The sequence below is a fragment of the Pseudophryne corroboree genome, chromosome 10 (genome assembly GCF_028390025.1).
Source record: "Pseudophryne corroboree isolate aPseCor3 chromosome 10, aPseCor3.hap2, whole genome shotgun sequence".
Lineage (NCBI taxonomy): Eukaryota > Metazoa > Chordata > Amphibia > Anura > Myobatrachidae > Pseudophryne > Pseudophryne corroboree.
Window position 1 is genome coordinate 159,036,825 of NC_086453.1, and position 14,800 is coordinate 159,051,624.

Consider the following 14,800-nt stretch of genomic DNA (forward strand, 5'->3'; position numbering starts at 1 on the left):
GTCCTGAACAGAAGCTGGTAAAGCTGATTTAAAAAATCGGCATGGTGGAAGGTCCTAAAATTCCAATTTGTACCCTTGGGATACTATCTGCAATACCCAAGGATCCAGATCTGAGTGAACCCAGACCTGGCTGAAAGACAGTAGACATGCCCCCACCCGATCGTACTCCTGCAGGGGAGCCCCAGCATCATGCTAGCAACAGGCTGATGCTGGGCGCGGGGGGCCGCCGGAGGCAGATGGCATTCCCTGTTGCTTAGGAAATTGGTTACGTGCAGCAGGGAAGCTTCACTTATTTTTCAATTAGGGTTCTGAGGGCATTTATATGCACTTCCAGTTTACTCCCCTAATCGCTGGTGATAGTTTCTACTCTAAATGAGAACCTGTCAGCCTGTGAACACCCGTGATTCTGAGATCATCTGACTGCTTTCCTGATCGGATCCAGCTAGCCTTGTATTCAGGTTTTGATGTGGAATTTCAACACAGGCACTGTTTTTGCCTATATTTCTTTATTGTCTCCACCTTGTGCATTGTTGTACTTATATTTGATTAAGTTGCTTATCACATCAGAATCAGAATCAGCTGTATTGGCCTGGTATACTGTGCATAGTTGAATTTACAAATGATTTGTGTTACATACATTCCATCCTGTGCATTGTTGCATTTACAAATCATTTGTGTTATATTTATTCCATCCTGTGCATTGTTGCATTTGCAAGATCATCTGGGTTAATTTTATCTGTGCATTGTTGCACTCATGTGCACTCCTTATATACCCCTCAGTCTGTGCCTTAGCATTGTAGTAAGGTTGTGTATGGTGAACGTCTCACCATACTGAATTTACCCCTGCCCAGCCTCCGATAGTCACCTTGTCCATACATGTAGTGTTTTGCAATGTACAGCGCACTTTTATCGTATATGGTAATAAGATGCGCCTGGCGTCCACAGTATATATTAGAGCGGGCATTTTAAATATTTGTTAGAAAGCAATTTGACATTTACAGGGTGGACCTAATACACCTTGGAAAGGCGGCTGCCATAGGATAAGCCTAGCATTGCAGGAGGCATAACTTCATAATTTTATAAGTCATATGTATAATGACTGCATATATTTATCAGCCACTTAGTTTGTAAGCCTGACATAATATGTTTGCAGATATATATATGGTAAATGCATATTAATTAAAATATATCCATATATTATCAATCATATATGATATATTAAATATTAATATAATTTATAAATATGATTCCAGAAATCAATACCTGTCACACAGCAAAAAAGAGGAGGGGCCAGGCTGGCATCCACATATATATGATATCTTATGATCTTATGGTTCTTTGCACACACTATACAATATGTGCAGAGCATCACCCAATATATCACCAGCAAGCCTGCATGCAGGACTATCAGATGGTGTCTCATGAGATGCACAGAAGTGCCCATCTTACAAAATAAAATATAAAATAAAAATTGTTTTGAAAAAATTGAAAAATACGTATTGAATATTCACAAAATCAGTAGTGAAGAATTGCAATATGCACACTGAGTCTGTGTGATCGATCACTCTGGAAATAAGTTGTGTCAAATGTCTCTTGGTGGGTTCTGTGGAACAGTCTCTGTGTCCCTGAATCATTGCAGTATGGATAGAGTCTTGTGGATGTTAACAATTATGAACAGCTCCAGATGTTGGAAATGGTGAATGATGCAAGTGAAAAAATAATAATAATTAAAAAAAATAATGAATACGAAAAAATATATGTGAGTAGTGGCGTCCCGCTAACTTACTGGGTTATACCTTTGTAGTTGCAGTGTCTGTCCAAGCCAGGTACTTTTCCTGGGTGTTTGTGTGCTTCAGTTCTGACGGGCTCCCGCCCCAGGCCGCCGTCCAGGGGAACGGTCACTAAGTGAGCGTCCACTGCACACGGAACTTGGGAAGGAGCTGCTCTTGATCTGGGGAAAGACAGTGACAGGGTTGGGCTTGTTCAGCCTTTTCCTGCAATATCTCTCCACTACAGAGGCTTACCACAGCGTTACACTGAGGATGTCCGTCCTTTTCCCATTCAGCGCTGCAGCTTGGTCGTTCTTAGCCGGTCCAGGGAGGTCATTCCGAGTTGTTCGCTCGCAAGGCGATTTTAGCAGTATTGCACACGCTAAGCCGCCGCCTACTGGGAGTGAATCTTAGCTTCTTAAAATTGCGAACGATGTATTCGCAATATTGCGATTACAAACTTCTTAACAGTTTCAGAGTAGCTTCAGACTTACTCGGCATCTGCGATCAGTTCAGTGCTTGTCGTTCCTGGGTTGACGTCACAAACACTCCCAGCGTTCGCCCAGACACTCCTCCGTTTCTCCAGCCACTCCCGCGTTTTTTACGGAAACGGTAGCGTTTTTTCCCACACGCCCATAAAACGGCCTGTTTCCGCCCAGTAACACCCATTTCCTGTCAATCACATTACGATCGCCGGAGCGAAGAAAAAGCCGTGAGTAAAAATACTATCTTCATTGCAAAATTACTTGGCGCAGTCGCAGTGCGGACATTACGCATGCGCACTAAGCGGAAAATCACTGCGATGCGATGAAGTTTACCGAGCGAACGACTCGGAATGAGGGCCCATGCACGGATCTCCCTTGTTTGCTGCTCTAATGCTTCCAACGCGTTTCAACCATTGATTGGTCTTCTTCTGGGAATTGTGGGTTGTGCAGTCTTTCTTACTTGTTATTTATTCCATCTGGAGCTCATCAATTAATAAATTATGTGGTTAACTAACCATATCTGTTCAGTTTTTTCATTTAATTTACTGATAATGTGTTTGTTTAATGAATGTTGTTGAATAAGAATTAGGAAATATACTTGGATAGTAAAAGAAAGATTAGTTGAGATAGAAAAATCAATAAATAAAAAGAAAAAGAAAACTGGACATGAAAAAATTATATGTAATTAGGTAATGAGTAATAATTAAGAAAAGAAACTAAGCAGTGGAGAGATTAAGAAAAGAAACTAATCGGTGAAGAAATTAATATATTTTTTTAATATCTATACAAAATATATATGTGTGTGTATGTGCTTATTGTCTTTTGTATGGTATAAAGCTGTCACTTATTATTTTCTTATAGCAACAATAGTGTTACTTTTTCTTAATGTAAGTAACTTTTAATGTATTCTGATTGTTTTAACTATTGTTTAATGTTATACATTTTGCAACTGTGTAACCGTTTAGTGGGATATTGGAAATAGTGAGATAGTATTGGTATTAGGCTATTGTTCGTATTTCTCAGATTAATTCATTTATTCATTTATTTATTTTATGTTTACAATATAGATCAAATATATTAACATGATGCTTTCATACTAACTGTGTGATGTTAATTTGTGTGTAACTGTTGTTGCTCTTAAGGATGATTGCTCCTTTGGAAATGTTCTTCAGGGTCCTTTTTATTTTTTTGCTGATGATGGATTTAATCTCATTGTCTAAATTAAGTCCCTTTGGTGCAAATGTTTATAGTTCGTACATCCATCTTAATTCAATTTTGTTTATGTTCTGTATAAAGTCTCTTCCTCTCCAGTTGGATTTGATTTCTTGTATTCCTAGGAATTGAAGTGTACTGGGATCACTATTATGGTTTTCTTTAAAGTGTCTTGATAAATTGTGTTCTTCTAAACTTTTCTTTATGTTCCTTATGTGTTCATTAATGCGTATCTTTAATTTCCTGGTTGTTCTCCCAATGTATTGTTGATGGCATCCACATTCTAGGAGGTAGATGATTCCTTTGCTGTTACATGTGATGTTTTCTTTGATCTTGTATTCTTTCTGGGTTACTGTGGAATGAAACTGAGTTACTGGTTTTGTGCTTTTGATATGCTGGTTTCTGCAGCCCTGGCATGAACCACAAAAATAGAACCCTTTAGGTGCTGGAATGTTGTTCAGAGTTCTTTGTATGTATCCAGTTGGTTTGATGTGGTTTTTTTATCAACTTCTGTCTAAGATCTGGGGCTTTTCGAAAAACCACCTTGGGCATGTCTATTAGATGTGCCGCTAGTGTGTCAACCTCCATTAATATGGATCAGTTCTTCTTTAGGATTTTCTGTATTTGTGTCGCTTGTTCTGAATAGTCTGTGATGAATAAAACTTCCTTGTTTTCTGTTTCGTCCTTTTTCTTCTTATATGTTAGGAATTCTGTTATGTCTAGTTGTTCAACTTCTCTGTAGGTTTGTGTAGTCATTTGTCATATTCTTTTTCTTCAAACTGCAGTGCTAGTTCTTGTCCTTGTAGTTTGTAGTCATTTATTTTCATGCAGTTTTTTCTTAATCTGACAAATTGTCCTCTCGGTACTGCCTTCAACCATTTCGGGTGGTGCCAACTTGATGATGCAATAAAACTGTTCACATCTACTGATTTTATGAAAGTATTAGTATGAATTTTTCCTTCTATAAAGATTTTGAGGTCGAGGAATTCAACTTCCTTTTTGTTGTAATTTACGGTGAATATCAAGTTGTTTATTCTTTCCACAAATTCTTGCAAGCTTTTTTCTCCCCCACGCCATTTGCAGAAGACATTGTCAATATAGCAGGTCCAGAGTACGAGATTTGCCCCAATCTTATTGGACCATATGTGTTGGTCCTCCCACCAGCTCATAAATAAGTTGGCGTAGCTTGGAGCAAAGCTTGTACCCATTGCTGTGCCTGTGGTCTGTAGGAAGAACTTGTCATCAAACCATACATAGTTGTGTGTAAAAATGAAGTTTATACTGTCCAGAATATATGTACGTTGAATGTCCGGTACTGTCATCTTTCTGTAAATGGTATTTTATGCTGTTTATGCCTTGATTATGATTGATTACTGAATACAGTGAGGTGATGACCACAGTAATTAGCCAGTAGTTTTCTTTCCATATTGTATCTTCCAGGATATTGAGAATATGGGTTGTGTCTCTGATATATGTAGGTTTTTGTTGTACATACTGTTGAAGAAAGTGGTCTAAATATTGTGACAAGTTTGATGCTAGTGATCCGATGCCCGAAATGATAGGCCTGCCTGGTGGGTTAATTGGATCTTTGTGGATTTTCTGTAGATAATAGAATACCGGGATCACTGGATGTTTGGTTGTTATGTAGTTGAATTCTTGTGGTTTGAGTTTTCCTATATCCAATCCATAATGGAGATGGATGTCTAGTTGTTTCTTGGATGTCTCTGTGTGATCTTGTTTGAGTAGCTTGTAGTTTGTGCTGTCGTTTAGGATTCTACTTGCTTCCTTCATGTAATCTATCTTGTTGAGAATTATTACCCCTCCTTCCTTGTCTGCCGGTTTGATTATGATGGATTGGTTTTCTTGTAGTTCTTTGAGTGCTTCAGATTCTTTCTTGGTTATATTTCGATTCCTAGTGTTGTTTGTGGTGATCCTTTCTATAGTTTTTTCCATCATTCGTGTGAATGTATCTACCTGTGGTCCTTTGAGATAACTAGGGTAAAATTCTGAGGGCGGTTTTAAATTTGTGTGTTTAAAAGTGGACGCCTCCTGGTGATTTCTTATTTCGGCTGGTTTTGTGCTTGCGTGGAATTTCTTGAGTATAAGTTTGCGTACAAATTTGTGGAGATCCACATATGTATTGAATTTCTCCGTTTTGTTCATGGGTGCTAATTTTTTTAAACCCTTTGTCCAGAAGTGTTAAATGATCATCGGTGAGGATTTTGTTACTTAGGTAAAAAAAAATCCCTGTTCCTGGTGTTGATCTTGTTCCTTTATTTTTGGTCTTTTGTCTGCCCCTGGAGTTTCTTCTGGTGGCGTGGTTCTCGGTAGTCCTCTTTCTAAAAAATGTTGAGTTGTACTTGTTTGATTGGAGTCAACTTCTTCTGATGGTTTCGAGTGAGATATTTGTTCTGTGCTCTTGGTATAGCTTGGAATAATTGTATTCCCCCCTAAGTAAGATTATGACATTTAAATAAACAAATAAATAAATAGTTACTTTTAAACAACTATTTCCATGTTTCCTGAAAATGCAGTGTCCGCAACTTTTTTTATAGTAAATTTCCATTTTAAAATTCACAATATTTAAAATGATGTAAAAGACAACTTTTTTTTTTTCACTTGGCATTAAACGCACATTTGCAGACAGAAACTCCCATGTTGTTGCACTGTGTAAATCATGAGACTGTTGTTTCATTTCAATATTATATGCATCAACTTTGTACACATTTCAATTGCACTTCTCCACATGTCCCAGTCCCTTCCGAAGGCTGGCACATCCCACCTTCCCAACATAGGGGGTCATTCCGACCCGATCGTTCACTGCAGTTTGTCGCAGCGCAGCGTTCAGGTCGGAAATGCGCATGCGCAGCCGTCGTTACCTAGCGATCGCCTCTGAGACAGAGGCGGTCGCTAGGCAGGAGGGGGCGGAACGGCTGCGTTAAGCAGCCGTTTAGGGGGAGTGGTCCGGCCAACGCAGGCATGGCTGGACCGTTCTGGGGCGGGCCACGGCGGCTGCGTGATGTCTCACGCAGCCGCTGCGGCCAGCAGGAGCGACGAGTAACTCCCGGCCAACCGCAGGAGCTGTGTTGGCTGGGAGTTACTCCTCAAATACAAAGGCATTGCCTCTGTGCAATGCTTTTGTATTTATGCAGGGGGGGGGCGGCACTGACATGCGGGGCGGACTCGCCCTGTGCTGGGCGTCCCCCCGCATGTCTGAGTTTACGATCGTAGCTGTGCTAAATTTAGCACAGCTACGATCAACTCAGAATGACCCCCATAGACCTAAATAGAGCAAGGACTCATAAAGCTCATATGGCTAGACACCTATGGTAAGTCAGTCACTTTACAAGTAATAATTACGTAAACATTGAAGAATAGCTTTCTGTTTAAAATGGTTAATGTTGGACATGTAAGATAGTCAAGTCATCAATAGACAGTAATTAACCTTTGATCTATAGTACATCTTATCATAAACCACACCTGCAATCACTGCAATACATGGATGTAAGAAAATGTAAGTATACAGATGCGTCCTCATACATCTAGCCTCAATACGCCATGGAGCATGAGATGCCTAGCGCAAGTAAGACGCCAGGTACCGTGCAACTCTGGTAGCGTCGGGAGTCTTTTCTTCCTAAAATTCGCCTTAGTCACAACTAGATATGTGCACCGGAAATTTTACGGGTTTTGTGTTTTGGTTTTGGATTCGGTTCCGCGGCCATGTTTTGGATTCGGACGCGTTTTGGCAAAACCTCCCTGAAATTTTTTTGTCAGATTCGGATGTGTTTAGGATTTGGGTGTTTTTATTCAACCCCCCCCCCCCAAAAAAAAACAGCTTAAATCATAGAATTTGGGGGTAATTTTGATCCCATAGTATTATTAACCTCAATAACCATAATTTCCACTCATTTCCAGTCTATTCTGAACACCTCACACCTCACAATATTTTTTTCAGTCCTAAAATTTGCACCGAGGTAGCTGGATGACTAAGCTAAGCGACACAAGTGGGTGGCACAAACACCTGGCCCATCTAGGAGTGGCACTGCAGTGTCAGACAGGATGGCACTTCAAAAAATAGCCCCAAACAGCACATGATGCAAAGAAACTCATTTCAGTTTTATGAGTTACTTGAACTCTGATCACAGCACAGCACGGCTATCAGACCACAAGTAGTGTTCATAAGTTAATTTTGTGTGTGTGTGTGTGTGTGTGTGTGTGTGTGGGGGGGGGTGGTGTCACACAGATAGAAAAAACACCCACGTGAATGAGAGCTTCAGTGGAAAGGAAAGAAAGTCTAAAAGGCTGTCTTTCGAAAAGGTTGGTGACAATGGGTCTAATTCAGACCTGATTGCAGCAACAAATTTGTTGGCAAAACCATGTGCACTGCAGGGGGCAGATATAACATGTGCAGAGAGAGTAAGATATGGGTGGGGTGCAGGGGCGGATTGGGAACAAAAAGCGGCCCTGGAAAAATTTGTACTTGTGGCCCCACATGGGCAACAACAAAGGTGTAAGGTCTAGCCATGGGCCATGGCAGCAGCACCCTCCCCCCAAGACTTTCCAGATAGTGGGCATGTCCAGCATCAAGGCGGAAGTTAAAAAGAAATAAAATAAAATATTATGACCACATTGGGGCAGATGTATTAACCTGGAGAAGGCATAATGAAATGATAAACCAGTGATATGTGCAAGGTGATAAAGGCACCAGACAATCAGATCCTAACTGTTAATTTACATCTTGGAGCTGATTGGCTGGTGCCTTTATCACCTTGCACATATCACTGGTTTATCACTTCCTTATGCGGTCTCCAGGTTAATACATCTGCCCCATTATATGTTACACCTTCAGAATTTTGGAAACTATATCATTCTTTAGAAAGATAGATTTTCTTGCTTATTACACCAACCATATCCCAGTCACTATTTACTCAATCTTATATGTCAGCCAGACAGAGCATACACTAGATCAGTGGTTCTCAAACTCGGTCCTCAGGACCCCACACGGTTCACGTTTTCCATGTCACCCAGCAGCTGCACTGTGTGTCACCAACTGTCACATTTTAAAAATATACAGGTGACCTGCAAAACATGAACCGTGTGGGGTCCTGAGGACCGAGTTTGAGAACCTGTGCACTAGATCATCTGCAATCACAAGCTAAGTGGCAAAGTAATTTTCATATATGCAAATTATTTTGCATCTTATTCATTATGTCTATAAAAAAGGACCACATGTCCTCAAACAAAACAGGCCCCACGGGCGCGTCGGCCCACCGGGAATCTTCCCTGTAAACCCTATGGCCAATCCGCCTCTGGTGGGGTGTGTTCAAACTGAAATCTAAATTGCAATGTAAAAATTAAGTAGCCAGTATTTACCCTGCACAGAAACAAAATAACCCGCCCAAATCTAACTCTTTATACATGTTATATCTGCCCCACCTGCAGTGCACATGGTTTTGCCTATTAGCTAACAAATTTGCTTCTGCGATCAGACCTGAATTAGGCCCAATGTCAACACTAATGCTGGCCAGATAATGCTAACACGGTGGTAATGTAATTTCAAACATTGTAACCATGTCAGCATTATGGGGCTGATTGTGAGTTGCACACAAAGTGGCTGTAATAGCGGGCAGCCACGGAAGCCTGATTCCCTACATTATGCTAATGTGAGTATCTAATCAGCTAACTTCAGGGGTTTGTGTGTCTACAAGCAGGAAACCAGTGCCGCCCCTTGATTTTACAGTCTGCTACAACCGTCAGAATTAGTATAAGAATTTGCACCAACGTTGGGTGCATGAGATATGTCTGAAACAGACTTCCCTTCTCCATATACATGACTCGGGAGCTTTAGATACACTCTCATGTTACTCCCATGAGCCAGGGTGATTATGTGTGATCGCCCCCCTGTCGGGATTGTGCCAGTCGGGATCCCGGTGTCGGTATTCCGGCGGGATTTCGTACTGATCCCGTCACCACCCAGTTCACTACCCAAAACGCCCTATTTTATTAATCGATATTGAGCTGTTTGTACATGAATAGGAATTTGCATGGAACTAGGAAATGACTATTCTGTAATATCTGATATAGAATAGTCCAAGGTCAAAGTCATGGCTCTGTTCATTTGATACTCGTGATATTAGGTCTTTGCTGGGATTCTGTGCAGTACTCTTATAATACAGTACACCAGTAATGTTATGTATGTTAATCCTCCTGTAAATATTATGGGGCCGAATTCAGAGGTGGATGCGGTGCCCATTTGTGAGCAGTTAACCAATGTTGTTTGTACTGCCCATGCATCCGAGTTGCACCATGCATGCTCCATGATTATAAGTAATTAATCACTTGTACTTTTTACCTGTTATCACATATTGCGTACTTTTTCACACTTATTTGTGTACGGTATGTCTCCATCTACTTAATTTGATATAAGCCTTTCAGACCAAGGACTTATTTATTGTATATAACTGAGCTTACTGCTATACAGACTTTCTCTTTGTTTATGATCTAGAGTGCTGTGTACTTTGTTTGGTATGCATGTACTGTATAAGTCCCAGGTATTGTGATCTTTATTTTACATTAGTTTTTCATTTGTCAGATTGCAGATATCATCCGGGGAAAGTCGTCTTCACCACATGGTCAAATTGAGAGAATAAGGAGAGAAAACATAGACCCTTCATGTTCTTCACCACTACAAATAACATCGTCCAGTTACAGCCCTTAAATTGCTCCTCGATAAAAAGTCCATTATTCTTCCTACCTCATACTCTATACTGTGACCACTATGGGGGAGAAGCATCAAGCCTTGGAGAGAGATAATTTTCTGAAGCTGCCCAAAGCATCAATCAACTTCTAACTGTCCTTTATCTAGCATCATTTTTGAAATGACAGCATCTGATTGGTTGCTTTGGGCAACTACTCCACTCTCTCTCCAAAGCTTGACACATCTCCCCTTATATGAGAAGGGGTTCTTTTAATTGAAAGCCCTTTGCCTGCCTAGTAGGAATTACAGTACAATGCCACAGAATTCACCCAGCGCAAAGACGTTCGTAAAAGCCTTCTAATTGTGAAAATTTACCAAAGACACTTCAAGGACCAAACGAGGAGAGACATCTCATAAACTGCCAACAGAACTCAACCACAGCATTATATTGTTCCTTGACACAACTTAGTGGTGACAAATGACCCTTTTCCTGATGCAGTGACACATTCAGAAAACCTTCTAGATGACCTTGTAACTGTTCCTGTAACGCAATACTAGAAGGTCATTCACCCACCCATGATGGAGAAAGAAACTGTTCTTCAACATAAGGAAGGTACTGGCAGTTTGCTTGCTTGCATTTGAATGATGTGTTATGGTGGAGGGGGGCTGTGTGACATGGTTTTTCTGCAGGCTTTGCATACCTGTAAGTTATTTAATATTTTTTACAATAAATATTTTTTTATTAAACCAAGCTGCGTTCGTCAGAGAGATGAGTGTAAATGGATAATATTGGAAAGTTTCCGGGAGCACTAGTCACTAACAGAGGCTCTTAGTACTGCAGTACTTTTGTATTACCTGACTAGATGGGCTGCTCTGAGTAGCAGGGATGGTGATATCTCTGTACCGTACACATAGAAACAGAATTTCACGGCAGGTAAGAACCACTTGGCCAATCTAGTCTGCCCCTTTTTTAACCATACAGTATTGTTACCTCAAATCCTATTTGATCCTTATTTCTTTGTAAGGATATCCTTATGTCTATCCCATGCATGTTTAAATTGCTGCACTGTCTTATGTTAGCCATACATCAGGACGATATCTTTCCAACCAGCCAACTAGTTGGCTGGTTGGAAAGATATTCTGGCAGTGTGTGGGAGCAAACGATTATCAGCTGTTTGCTCCCACACGCTAAAAAACGTCCAGAAACGGTCTGTCCAACTAGTTGGGAATATCAAACCTGTTCGATTTTCCCAACTAATCGTTCAGGTGTAGGGGGAACTGAACGATAAGTAGGCGGACACTTTGAGCGTGAGTGTCCACCTACTTCATCGGAATCCCTGTCAGACGCAGCGGCTGAGCGGGAGGAGAAAATTCAGTGCCCCTGCTGCACTGGCGCACCTCAACAGTGTTCACCGCCTGCAGCAGCTGTGTCCCCCTGCCTGCACCCCTATCAGAGGTCACCCAGCACCTACCCTACAAACCCCCGCATTACCACACCCAGCAGCGGTGTTCCCCTACCCGGACCCCATCAGCAGCGGACACGCGGCGCCTGTCACCCCGCCCGCGATCGCCAGCAGCAGCAGTGATCCCCTGTCTGCACCCCATCAGCAGCGGACACCCGGCGCCTGTCACCCCGCCTGCGATCGCCAGCAGCAGCAGTGATCCCCTGTCCGCACCCCATCAGCAGCGGACACCCGGCGCCTGTCACCCCGCCCGCGATCGCTAGCAGCAGCAGTGATCCCCTGTCCGCAACCCATCAGCAGCGGACACCCGGCGCCTGTCACCCCGCCCGCGATCACCAGCCGCAGCAGTGATCCCCTCCCCTGTCCGCACCCCATCAGCAGCGGACACCCGGCGCTGCTGCATGTCAGTCTCCCTGTCACCTCTCTCTCTCCCTCTCCTGTCAGTATCCGCGGTCAGCCTTCCCAACAGGCTGCAGCATATACCCCATTAGAGGTCACAAGCGAGCACCTACCCTCCCCCTTTCCACGTGAGCACCACCCACAGCATGTGTCCCCATGCCCGCACCCCATCACCAGAGGATACCCAGCACCTGAATCCTCCCCTGCCCGCCCACGATCACCACCAGCCCGCCCGTGATCACCACCTGGTTTGGGGGACGCTGTGCTCATCCTCATTGGTAGGGGTCGGGGAAGCGGAGGGAGCATCACAGATGCGGGCTGGAGTGTGAGGACATAGTGCCACCAAAGTATCTTCCGTCCAGTTACAGGAAGACGTGGGTGCAGCAGCGCGGTCTTTGCAGGAGATCCCTCCGGCTGCAAGGACCTCCTCACTCAGTCTCCCTTGGCAGCCATCCTCCACATACAGTGCCAGAAACTTTGTATCACATTACAGTAAGGTAGGGTCCCCCCTGTCTTCAGCGCCGGCTGTGGGCCCCCTTCTCTGTCATCAGTGCCGGCTGTGGGCCCCCCATCATCAGTGCCGGCTGTGGGCCCCCACTGTCCTCAGTGCCGGCTGTGGGCCCCCACTGTCATCAGCGCCGGCTGTGGGCCCCCACTGTCATCAGCGCCGGCTGTGGGGCCCCCGTCGTCAGCGCCGGCTGTGGGGCCCCCCGTCATCAGCGCCGGCTGTGGGCCCCCACTGTCAAAAGGATCCCATCATCCGGCACCTCAACCCCGCCCATCCCCACCTGCAATCGACACCAGCTCATCATGCAACAGGACCACATGCGGCCGGCACCCCCAATCAGCACTAGCTCTCCCCTGCAAGTTTTACCTCCAATCTTCCCCACCTGTCATGAACACTTCCGATTCCCCCCTACCACAGCTGGCACCTCCGATCCCCCTCCCTCCAGCGTACGTCAAAACACTTAGATTTTAAGTGCACCCATTCCCTTATAGGATGATATATATTTCTATCCTATGTGCAATAAATCTCTTTTAGTATATGACAACATCTTAGTTTCATTATTGCACAGCATATAAATGTTTCAATCATTTGCAACATTTAAATTGTATTCTATTATCTTACATAAATTGCCATATAATTAGTATTTTAGTCTGCTAGGCAGACATTCTTTATTGAATTACTTGATGTGGATGCAGCTTTTTTAATATAATAAAATATATTTCTGTATACCAATTAATGTATGGTGTGGAAGAAGAAAAAATAAAGCTTTTACTGGAATAAATAGACATGAGAGTTTAAAAAAAAAAAAAAAACTAATACCCCCTTTCCACTATAGCATGGGTCGCAGCCGTGTCGCCTGACACGGCTGCGACCCGTGCTACAGAACCCTTTCCCACAGCGCTCACCAACCCAGCATATTGCCGGGTTGGTAACGCTGCTAGTGACGTGGCAGGGGCGGCGCTGGGAGATCACATGATCTCCCAGCACCGCCCTCCCATACACTGTGGCGACACGGCTCCCGTTCACACTACACAGCTTACCGCGTTGAACACATGTTCAACCCGGCTAGCTACCCGGGTAGGATTCCCGGATCACTTGAATCAGGAATTTGCAGGGGGACCCTTTTCCACTAGGGAAAAACACAGGTAAATGCGCGCCCCCGCGCATTTACCCGTGTTTTTAAAGCTAGTGGAAAAGGGGTATTACATGCAGAAGTAGGCAGACACTGTCCGCCTACTTCTGTGACATCACAAGTTGGAGAGAAGTTGGCTGGCCTGATGAAAAAGTTGCCAGGTTGGCTGGTCAGGTGAAAAAGTTGGTTAGGTGTGTGGGGCAGAGTTTTAGTTGGGAAAAAAGTTGGACGGTTGGTCAGTTGGATAGTTAGTGGAAAGTTGGTCTGATGTATGGCTAGCATTAGCCTCTACCACCTCTGCTGGGAGGCTATTCCACTTGCCCACTACCATTTCTGTAAAGTAATTTTTCCTCAAGTTGCCCCTGAACCTCCTCCCCCCCTCCAGTTTCAATGTATGTCCTTATGTTCTAATACTTCTCTTCATTTGAAAAATGTCCCCCTCCTGTACCTTGATAAAACCCTTGATATATTTGAAACTTTCTATCCTATCCCCCCTTTCCCTTCTCTGCTCCAAACTATACATGTTAAGATCTTTAGTCTTTCCAGGTAAGTTTTGTGATGTAGGCCATGCACCATTTCAGATGCCCTTTGTATCTAGTGTATTAATATCCTTCTGAAGATATGGCCTCCAGAATTGAACACAGTATTCTAGATGAGGCCGTACCAATGACTTATACAGTGGCATTATTAATTCTTTCTGCTGCTGATTCCTCTCCCTATGCAACTAAGCATCTGACTAGCCTTCATCATTGCTTTGTTACATTGCTTACCTGCCTTTAACTCACCTGAAATAGTGACTCCTACTGTAGACACCTTACTTCCTCAGTATCTTCCAATATAGTGCCATTAATATTATATTTAGCCTTTAGATTTTTCAGACCCAAGTGTATGATTTTGCATTTTTTGGCACTAAATTGTAATGCCACTCTCTTGAACATTCCTTAGTCTACCTGGATCCTTAGTTATTTGTTTTACCCCTCCTGGTGTGTCTTCCCTGTTGCATACCTTTATGTCATCTGCAAATTAGGCATACATTCCCTACAATACTATTTGCAATGTCACCAATAAAGATGTTAAAAAGCACTGGTCCAAGTACAGATCCCTGGGGTACTCAACTGGTAACATTCCCCTCCTG

The 14,800-nt window shown here is 43.2% G+C and overlaps 1 long non-coding RNA gene across 1 annotated transcript in view; it reads left to right on the forward strand.

Moving 5' to 3' along the window:
- Window positions 1–10,910, forward strand: part of LOC134965115 (uncharacterized) — a 66,124-nt gene extending 55,214 nt beyond the window's left edge. Inside the window, exon 2 of the long non-coding RNA XR_010188325.1 lies at window positions 10,059–10,910. This is a non-coding gene — a long non-coding RNA (uncharacterized LOC134965115). The remainder of the gene's footprint in view (window positions 1–10,058) is intronic.
- Window positions 10,911–14,800: the final 3,890 nt, after the last annotated feature.